At 45.4% G+C, this 10,484-nt stretch overlaps 1 pseudogene; it reads left to right on the plus strand.

The window, feature by feature from the left end:
• Positions 1 to 6,716: 6,716 nt before the first annotated feature.
• LOC118842811 lies at positions 6,717 to 7,577 on the plus strand (annotated as a pseudogene).
• Positions 7,578 to 10,484: the final 2,907 nt, after the last annotated feature.

Here is a 10,484-nt window from a genome sequence, read left to right on the forward strand (position 1 = left end):
GACCAGGACAGAATACTCCTGACTCCACAACCAGTTCTTCCTATTCTCTGTGAATGACTCTCTTTGGTATCTTTGGTTCAAGCAATGATTTTAACACTTTGGGAGTGCAAGGACACAGCTCATGACCATCCCTATCCCTTGTGACTTTGATCCACATTCTTCCATGTCAGAAGGGGTCTACCCAACATGCTTTAGGCCTGTCTACCTGTCATTTCTCTCCTCTGAGGCCAGCCCACCTTCTCTTCCTATCATACACATCCTAGATCATAAAGTTAAGCTGGAACACTAAAGTCTTCAACTCACTCATTTCACAAATGAGAAATCAAAGTCTGAAGAAGTTAAATTACTTGCCCAAGGTCACCCAGAGCTGGGATTTGAACCCAGGTCCTCTGTCTGGAAATACAGCATCTTTTCCTCTGTACTGTACTATCTGCTGATGAGAATGAGGAAAGTGGCTTAGCCTAGATGGCCTCCAAAATCCCTTCCAGCAATAGAGCAAAGAACCTATGAACCAATATCATTGAGTCCTATTGACTGTGTCAATACACCCCAACTCAAAGGCTGATTCACCCCCTTCTGAATTCCAGGTCTCCTTGGGCAGCTGCAGTTTGGCAGTTATGGTGCACCTGTGTTGACCTTTCCTCTCAGTTTAAAGGCATATGTTTCCCAGAAGATAGATTCATCCTAAAGTCTCCAGATATTGCACTTGACAGGTGGGGCTTTTGTTTATCTGTTTGTACTTGCTGGTCTTCCCAGAAGTGGCCTTGGTCCTCCACACTTCAGATATGGACCTGGCCTCTGTGGTTGCTGAGTTAACAGGGCATTTATTGTGGCTCAGTTAATCCAAATGCCCTCTCACTGCAGATAAGAAACAATCCATTTTTGCTGACCACATGAAGCATCTTTTCTCTGAGTACTCTGAAAGGAGCCTTGGTGAGCCAATTCAGAAATGCCTCTGTTCTCTGTGCCTACCATGTACGTGGGCAAATCCCCAGCCCCTCAAGGCCAAGGCAACAGGATGCTCTTCTGGCAAGCCTTCCCTTACCTATGTGACCTTGGGCGAGTCCCTTTATGTCTCAGACCTCAGTTTCCTCATCTGTAAAATGGAGAGGTTGGACCGGAGGGCCTCTAAAGTCCCTTTGGGCTCCAAATCTGCAATCCTATGATAGGAACCAAGCTTGCACCTGATGCCCAGGGTGGGGCTGGGAAAGCACTCTAACCTGCTGCCAGCCTGCCTGACTGCTGGTTGCTGGCTCCTGGCCCCAGTGCTGTTCTGGCAGAAGAATGGAATGCGGCTTGGCTGAAACGATGCCCACTAGTCACTGCTGGCCTTCTCAACAGCTGCTTTGGCTCACTGCCTCCCCCAGCTGCCCACTTAGGGGACTGCGGCCTCTGCGAGCTGTCAGAAACAAGCTCATGCTGTACAAGGAGTCCTGGCCTTGGAGTACAGAGCTGGGTTCGATTCCTGGTTCTAACACTTTCTAGCCGTATAACCTTGGACAATTATCTATGAGCCTTGGTTTCCTCCTCAGTAAATGAGGTGATAACGCTTTTACCAGCTACACCAAGGGCTTTTGTGAGGAAGGAAACCCACAAACAGGAGGGTGGGAGCTGTCTGAACCAAACATGAAGACTGACTGGGCTTAGGAGAGTACTGAGAACCAGGGGTGCTGGACTGTGGTTCATTCAATTCAATTCTTAAGGCTATCCTGTGGTCCAGGAATTGTGCTAGGTCCTGTGGATACAAAGACCCCCCCAAAATTCAGCTCTGCCCTCAAGGAGTTTATATTCCATTGTGCTATCCTAAGGGAGAAACCCTATGCTATTGCTCACAAGGCTCAACACAAAATATAAGGCTTAGAAAACTTATCTAGGTCTAGAGCTAGGAGGAACCTAAAGACCACTGAGTTCAACCCACTCATTTTCCAGAGCAGGAGACTAAGATACAGAAAAATGAAATGACTGGTCCAAGGTCATGCAGGGAGGAAGTGGCAGAGTCCAGATTTGACCCCCTGACCTGCTGAGTCCATGTTCAGCACACTTTCCACTGCACCAGCTCTGAGGTCCCCATATCATACAAGGATCTCCAGTTTCATCATCGTGTGTTGGGGTCCATTGCATGAATCTAAAGGGGCTCTGCAGAAATAGAATGAGCTGTTCAATGCTGAAAGCAAAGGTCCTTTATTCAACGAGATTAAGCAAAAGAAGATGGTTAAGCTGGAGACACCCAAGAAAGCACAAAACAGGAGCAACATAAAGGGGGACCAACGTGGCCCTCTGACCCAAAACAGTGGCATTGGAAAGCATCAAAAATAAAATTACTTTTCAGACAACATGAAAAGGGCCTTAAGTAACACCTCAGTCATCTCAAGGAATGTAACATTCTGGACAGTTTTCTTAAACAGCTGAAGGCTTATCCCATTATACAGTAAAGTTTTGTAAATTGTATTATCTACAAAACACTATGCAAACCCTAAAAAGCACTATGCAAATGTCAGCTGTGTTCATAAATAAAATATCTTGTCTATAAAAAAAACTGTAGCATTGGGAATGAAACTTTCAAATGTAATAGCTTCTGTACCGCATGGAAAATTTGCAATTTCTGAATATCATCTCATTTGACATTCACAATAACCCTGGGAGGTAGATGCTATTATTCTCCCTGTCTCTTACATATGAGGAAACCGAGGCAGACTACAGGTTAAGTGATTTAACCAGGGTCATATAATGTAAAATGTAAAACTTTGTAGATGAATTCAATTTTTGTTCTTTGTAAAGCGCTGAAAATGCAAAACAAAAAAAAAGTAAGTGTATGAGGAAGGATTTGAACCGCAGTGTTCCTGACTCCAAGTCCAACATTCTACCCATGTGCCCCATGCCTACACTGTCTCTTGTCCAGGGAGCTCCAGGCACGCTGAGCTTCATGTTGGGCAGGGAGGAGAGGATCAAGGAGAGCCTTTCTTGCAAGAATCTGTGGCCAGGACGCTGTGCACCATTACACCAAGCTGTCTGTTCCTGGGTCCTGGATCCTGGGTCTATCTTCACTCCACGCACAAGGAGAGCTCAGATGTTCTACAGGGAGACAGTTCTGCTCAGGTGGGATTGTGTCATTGTTTTCACTTGCACCCCCTAGCCAGGCATAGTGTCTGGCACGCTGTAGGTGATTAACAAGCATGTATTGATGGATAAATTGATCTGGAGGTCATAGGTAAGGAGAGCAAGCCGGAGCGTTCCAGGCGTAAAAGATGCCAGATACAGTGACCTCCAGAGAATGAGCTCTAGAAGGAAGAGAGTACTGAGGAAGATCAGGCAGCAAGCCAGGGGCAGAGAGGTTATTTGACAAATCGAAGGCTCTGCCTGAAAATCTATATATTTTTATGGGCTCCAATGTAAGAACATTCTTGGCCACTCAGATCACAATCCCTCAGTGATCCAGTGGATGACCTTCTAGAAACTTTGTGGCCCAAGAGTTCATCTCTCTGCAGTCTGCCTGGTGATGAGCCTCTCCAAACTCAGCTCAACTGGTCCTCAGACAACAGACATGCAATTCATCTTTGGGTCCTGCCCATTCAAAGCTTGTCCAGCTTGGTAGAAACTTCCAGAGCTTGAGCTATGCTGGCCTTAGATAATTCAAAGTCACCATAATAGAGCAGTCAATGGAGAAAACACCATCTTTTACTGAGCACCTACTGTGTACACAGTCCTTCCTAGATAAAAAGGGGGACTCACCCCTACTTTCAAGGAGCTCATGGTCAAAGTGGGGGAGGGCATGAAAAGATAACCAACAATAAGAAGCAGCATAGAATTCTTCAATCTAAGTGCATTTACTGAGTTCTAACAATAGCTAACCTTTACATAGTCCTTACAAATGCCACACATATATTATCTTATTTGATACTCATAACAACTCCCCGAGTTAAGGCTATTAGTGACTATTCCCACTTTACAGGTGAGTTGAAATCCTGTCACTCTGTTTCATCCAATATAATTCTTTCTTGTCCATTATCTTGTCCATAAACCCACCATAGATCATTTTCCCAGCATGGAGGAGGCCTTCCTTTGGTCCTTTTTAGTACTTCCTCGTAGAAACTGAGGCTAAGAGGCACTAAGTGATTTGCTTGAAGTCACATATCTATTGAATGTCTGAGGCAGGATTTGAACTCATGTCTTCTCCACTGTAGGGACAACAAGGTGGCACTGGGCCTGGAATCGGAAAGACCGGAGTTCAAATCTGACCTCAGACACTTACTAGCTGTGCAACCCTGGGCAAGTCACTTAACCCCTGCCTTCATAAAACTGGAAGAGGAAATGGAAAACCGCTCTAGTATCTTTACCAAAAATAAAACAAAAAAAAAAAACCCATGAAGAGTTGATGCCCTGAGTCACAAAGAGTCAGACATGACCTGAATGACTGAACAACAACAGCTTCCTCACACCAAATACAGTGCTCTAACCACTGAGCCACCTAGCAGCCTAATATGGGCTGGACATTGGACTAGGGTTTGGGGATACAGAGACAACAGACAGAGTCTGACCTCAGGGAGAAGTCCTAAAGGAATCAGAGCAAGTCCCCTCATGCATTGGGAAAATTGTCTCTGAAGGATAAGAACAAATCGCACTGGATGAAAGAGGGTAAAAAGATTATAATCTGCATCATTGAAGGCACATTTCTAAGTTCAAGAGTCTGTTGAAGTACTGTGGAGGAAAAGGAGGCAGTGTGGCAGAATGGATAGTGTGCTGGCCTCAGCTTCAGGAAGACCTAGGCTGAAATCTTACCTCTGACCCACACTGACTGTGGACCCTATCGTTTAGCCTTTCTTCCCCATTAGAGTGTGAGTTCCTCAAGGCAGGCACCATCTTTTACTTCTCTTTGAATCCTCAGTACTTAATCTAGTTAGTGCCTGACAAACACTAGGGGCTTAATAAATGTTTATTGACTGACTGGCTTAATGTCTCAGAACGAGGCGACTCTCTAAAACTATAAATTACACAGAAGACAATTGTAGAGGTAGCTTCCTCCTCTGGGAGGTCCTTACCCCTTTGAGTGTTATGTAGAAGAGGAAGAAGAGGAGGAGGAGGAGGAGGAGGAAGAGGAGGAAGAAGGGGAGGAGGAGGAGGAGCCCTGAAAGAGAAAATACGGCAAAGAAAGGAGAAAGTAGAGGAGCATGATTTGGGTATTCAAGTATTTAAAGGAATGTCGTATAAAAGAAGAATTAGATTCATTCTGTTTAGCCCGAGAAAGCAAAGCAAGGACTGATTAATCAACATCTATTTAGCTCTTGCTATTTGCTAGGCATTGTGCTCGGTGCCAGAGATATGAAAACAAAAGAGAAACATTCCCTGCCCTCAGGAGTCTTGCGGCAGCTGCCGTTCAGTCATCTCAGTTGTGTCCAGCCCTTTGTGACCGACCTCAGTTGGGATTTTCTTGGCAAAGATACAGGAACGGTTTTGCCATCCTTTTCTAACTCATTATACAGATGAGGAAATTTAGGCAGAGTTAAGTGACTTGCCCAGGGTCACACAGCTAGTAAGTGTCTGAGGTCAGATTTGAACTCAGGAAGATGAATCTTCCTGATTACAAGCCCAGTGCTCTATCCACCACTCAATTCAATTTGGTTCAATCAAACACTTCTTGTGTGCCAATTTTGTGCCAGGCCCTGTGTAGAGTGTTGGAGATACAGATACAATGAACCAAATAACCCCTACTCTTGAAGAGCATAGATTCCGATTGGAAGGTGCTATGACAAAATATAAAAAAATACAGCATAAACATAAAGTGAATAAAAATAAATATGCACAAAGTTCCTACTACATGCTAGGAGACAAAGACCAAAAAAAAATAGTCTCTACCCTTGAGGAGATTACATTCTACGTGTATCTCTCTATTGTTCTTTGGTGATCCTTAGCCTTAACTCTTTAGAAACTGTAGCATGTAGAGCCTGAGAGTCATAGAGCATTCCCAGAAGACTGATGGTTTCCCTGTCTACCTCCCAAAATGTGCTTTACTTCAGAGAATTCATTCCAATCGTTAAAAGAACTTTGCAATTTGCCAGACACAGTATAGCCCATTCTCCTCATATTTAAGTCTGGGTCCTGTTCCTTTCCTGTCCAAGCTACATGGAGATTAATGGGATGATGGGTGAGTTCTATAAGTTGTCCATCTAACTGAATATGCAATTCTGGCATTCAACAGCTCTGGCTCATTTTCACAGATACATCCTGGTACATCTTTTCTCTACATGTATTATCTTACTTGGTGATCTCATCAACTCCCATAGGCTCAATCATCATCAGGTGATACTCACATTTATTTGTCCAGCACTAATTTCTCTTCGGACCTCCAATCTCTCATCACCAAGTGCCTTGTGGAAATCCTGAACTGTTCCATAGGCACCTCAAACTCAACACAAACAAAATAGAACTCATCATCTTTCCTCCTCCCTCTTCCAAACTTCCCTGGTAGTATGGAGGGTCCCATCATCTTTTCGGTCACCCGGGCTCAAAACCTTGCTGACCTTCACTCACAATCAGCCAACATATTGAAGTTGTTGCCGCATGTCATCACTTCTACCTCCGCTGAGCTTTTGCAGTAATTCAGGTACAAAGTGATGAGCACCTGAATCAGAGTGGTGGTAGTATCAGAGAAGGGGGGCTATGCAAAAGATATTGTGGAGGTAGAAAGGAGGAAATGTGGGTCTCACCTCACTTCTGTCCATATGTCACTTGGCTGGCAAAGTGAACTTCCTAAAGTTCAGGTCTCGCTCTGTCGTCGCTCCCACCCCACTCTGCGTGTCTGGGTCATGGCCCCGCTGCTGCTGCCCCTGCGCCCCACCGCCCTCCCGAAGCTGCGCCCAGCCGTGGCCATCGCCACCCGTGCCTTCGGAGGCCTCCTGGGAGGAGGAATCACCAGCCACTCCGGAGCGCACCCAGCCTATGCTCGTGCATGTTCGGGGGGCTCCACACCGAGGGGGACAAGGTCTTTGCCGAATTCCTGACAGATGAAATTAAAGAGGAGAGGAAAATCCAGAAACACAAATCCCTCCCCAAGATGTCCAGGGATTGAGAATTGGGTGTGCAAAGAACAGAAGCCAAGTTAGGCGGTAGATTAGCTGGCGACAGGATCATGGTCACATCCAGTGTTAACAACAGTATCCCACCGACATTTGACAACAAGCCGCCAGAGGGACAGAAGACCCAAGAACAGCAAGAGTCTGAACTTACATCAACCCCTAACTTCATGGTGGAGGCTGTGAAGGACCATACCAAGAAAGCCCTTATGCTGGACTGCCACTATCCAGAGGATGAGGTTGGGACAGGAGGAAGAGAATGAGTGACATCTTCTCCATCCGGGAAGCTAGCTTTCAGCCCACCAGTGAATCGGACTGGAAGGATACAAACTACACACTCAACACAGATTCCCTGGACCTGGCCCTGTACAACCGCTTGATGGACTTCTGGTTGACCCAGGGGTGGACAATACGTTTGCAGACAAACGGATCAAGCTCAGCACGGCCTTAGAGCACCAAGAGTAAGTCAACTTTCTGGAAGATCTGAAAGGGTTTGTCAAGTGTCAGTAGGGTGGACTGCTGGGCACCCAGAGCCCTTCCTTCCAAGAGAACATTATCTAGAAGCTATCATGGAGAAAGTGCCATAAAATGCCATCATTATGTTCCCTAACCCTTTTATTTCCTTTGTCTGTTGACATTTTAGTACATCACCACAGAATGATGAGAAATAAAACCCTTGGACCCCTCCAAAAAAAAAATATATAGTGGCCTAACCCATATCACACACACACCATGCCATATATTCCAGTCTATTACTCCGAGATCAAATGTAAAATCCTCTGTTTGCTTTTGAAAGCCCTTTAAAACTTGGCTCCTCCCCAGCTTTTCCATCTTCTTACATTCTGTTATTCCCTTGCACATACTCCACAATCCAGCCACACCGGTCTTGCTGTTCCTCACACACAACACTCCCCACTCTGCCCTTTTGCATTGGCTTTCTCTCATGCCTGGAATGCTCTCCCTAATCACCTCTAGATCTTGGTTTCTGTAGCTTCCATCAAAACTCACCTCAAATCCCCTGCCTTCTCCAAGAGACCTTTCCCTCACCTATCCCCTACTGTCAACATCTTCCCTGACATTAACTCCTATTCGTACTGTCCTTATCTTGTAAGTTCATAGTTGTTTACGTGTTGTCTCCCCCATTAGGTCAACAAGCTTTCATTAAGCATCTGCTCTGTGCTAAGTGCTGGGGATGCAAAGAAAGGCAAAAGACGGACCCTGGTCTCAAGGAGCTCATGGTCTATCGGAGGAGACAACCTGCCACCCACTAGGTACCAACAAGCCATAGCTTGGATCAATAGAAACAATCAGCAATGCAAAGGCACTGGCATTCAGGGGAATTGGAACAGGCTTCAGAAAGAAAGAAAAACAGTGCATGGCTTCAAAAGGTTTAAATCCTAATAGAGGAAGGGAAGACATAAAAAGAAGCTGAAAACGGAATGGTTCTAGAAAAAGTCCAGAAGTCAGGAGTAAGGACTGGAGAGGAATGAAGACATGGCTGGCCTAGGCACTTTCCTTCAAAAGCAGATTCTGAGAGGAGTCAGCCAATCAGAGGAAGAGACCACAGGGCAGAATGGACCTCAGTGGGGAGAAGTCCAGGGAAAGTGGGAACTTCCAGGGTGAGGAGATGTCTGCCCTGGCGGAGAACATGCAGAGAGTCAAGGGGAGAGCTCCTTTAAGGGAGGGCCCATGCCTTCCTTTGTATAGCACACTGTTACAGTAATTAGCTCAATTTAAGCCCAGGGGCAATATAATAGTCCCTAAGGCCCACTTGCTTTACTCCTCTTTCATTTATTTTAAGTGAAAAAATCTAAGTTCAGGCATAATCACTCCAAACCCCTGGTTGGGCAAATTCGAAACATTTCTACGGAGCTTGGGCACTCTAACCTGACATTTTTCTCTGTCTTTAGTTCATCCATGGCCTCTTTATATTTGAGGCAGAATTCAGGGTACTGAAAATGGTTTGGTATCAAAACAAAATAATCCACTATAATGTCTGAGAATCACTGGGTGTTGGGGGTGGCAGGGGAGATGGAAGTTGGAGTAAGAACAGATCTTTTCTTGGAACTTGTCTCAGCCTTGGTTCTCTACTTTGAGATGATTTTAGGGCAAATGACTCTCCTCAATATCTCCCTTGTCTGCCACACATCAGTCAGTCCTACCTTTGCTCCTGAAAGGTGTTCTGGAAATGCTCCTACCTCTCAAATCCAGACCTTTAGAATTTCTCCCTGCCCACTGAGTCTGGGTTCCAATCTGGCCTCTGATACTTATTACCTTTGTGACCTTGAAAGCCACTTAATCTATATGGGCCTCAGTTTCCTCAACTGTAAAATTAGGGAGTTTGGCCTCTGGTGGCTTCTGATGTCCCTTTCAACTGTAGATGTTTTTCCATAATTCTATGATCTGCTACTTGCCACTTGTACAACCTCAGGTAAGTTTCTTTACTTCCCTGGGTCTCAGTTCCTTCATTTGTAAAATAAGAGGGTTAGATCAAATGCCAATTCTAGATCTGTGATCTTGTGGTCCTAATTAGCCTGAGAAGATAGGTTAGGGTCAAGTTATAAAGGATCCCACCCACCTCCAGACCCCATTCACTCTACCTCAGGGATTGGGCGTGAATAATAGCTTACATCTCTATAGGGCTTTGCAGTTGACTAAGATATGCATCATAGGACCTTAGGATGTAGCAGGAATCAGAGATCATCTACTTCAACTTCCCCTCCCTTTCCCCATTTTGCAGAAGTAAAGCCAGGCTTGGGGTGGCTAAGTGACATATTCAGAGACACACAGCTATGAAATGGTGGGTTCAGGACATGAGCTCAGGTCTTCAGACTCCAAAACCAAAGGATAGCATTGTGCTTCACTGTCACTGAGGGCAACGCCAAGCATCAACCTACCACATGGAGAGGCTGCCAATGATGAGTGCACAACACAGAGACTCGAGCCCCATTAGCAATTGTCTGAGCCATTTTGATTTCACTTGCAAGGCTGTTGTCCAAATGGTGGCTGGGAAAAAAGACCTCTAATCGTTTACCATTTTCTTTCTAAAACAGAAAACGACAGTGCTAGTGTGACATGTGACACACACACCAGCTGCTGCTCGATTTTCCTGTTTGCTCTGCTGGGGGGACATGGGGCAAGCTGTGATGCGGTGTATTCCCTCTCAACAACATGTTTATCACTCCTTCAGGATCTCAGCCCCATCAGAATGGGGGGGGGGGCAGGCAGGGATGTAGGCAAAAATCAGAGAGAAGGGATGTCTAGCTTTTCTTTCTAGCTTGGTTATCATCATATTTGTGCTAAATCTGAGAGAAGCAAAGGGTGGAGCAATAACTCAGTGAATTCCATTAATGGAAAGGGGGAAAAAAAGAGAGGGGGGGGATAGAGGGAGAGAGGGAGGGAAGGAGAAAAGGAGGG

Source organism: Trichosurus vulpecula, chromosome 3 (genome assembly GCF_011100635.1).
Source record: "Trichosurus vulpecula isolate mTriVul1 chromosome 3, mTriVul1.pri, whole genome shotgun sequence".
NCBI lineage: Eukaryota > Metazoa > Chordata > Mammalia > Diprotodontia > Phalangeridae > Trichosurus > Trichosurus vulpecula.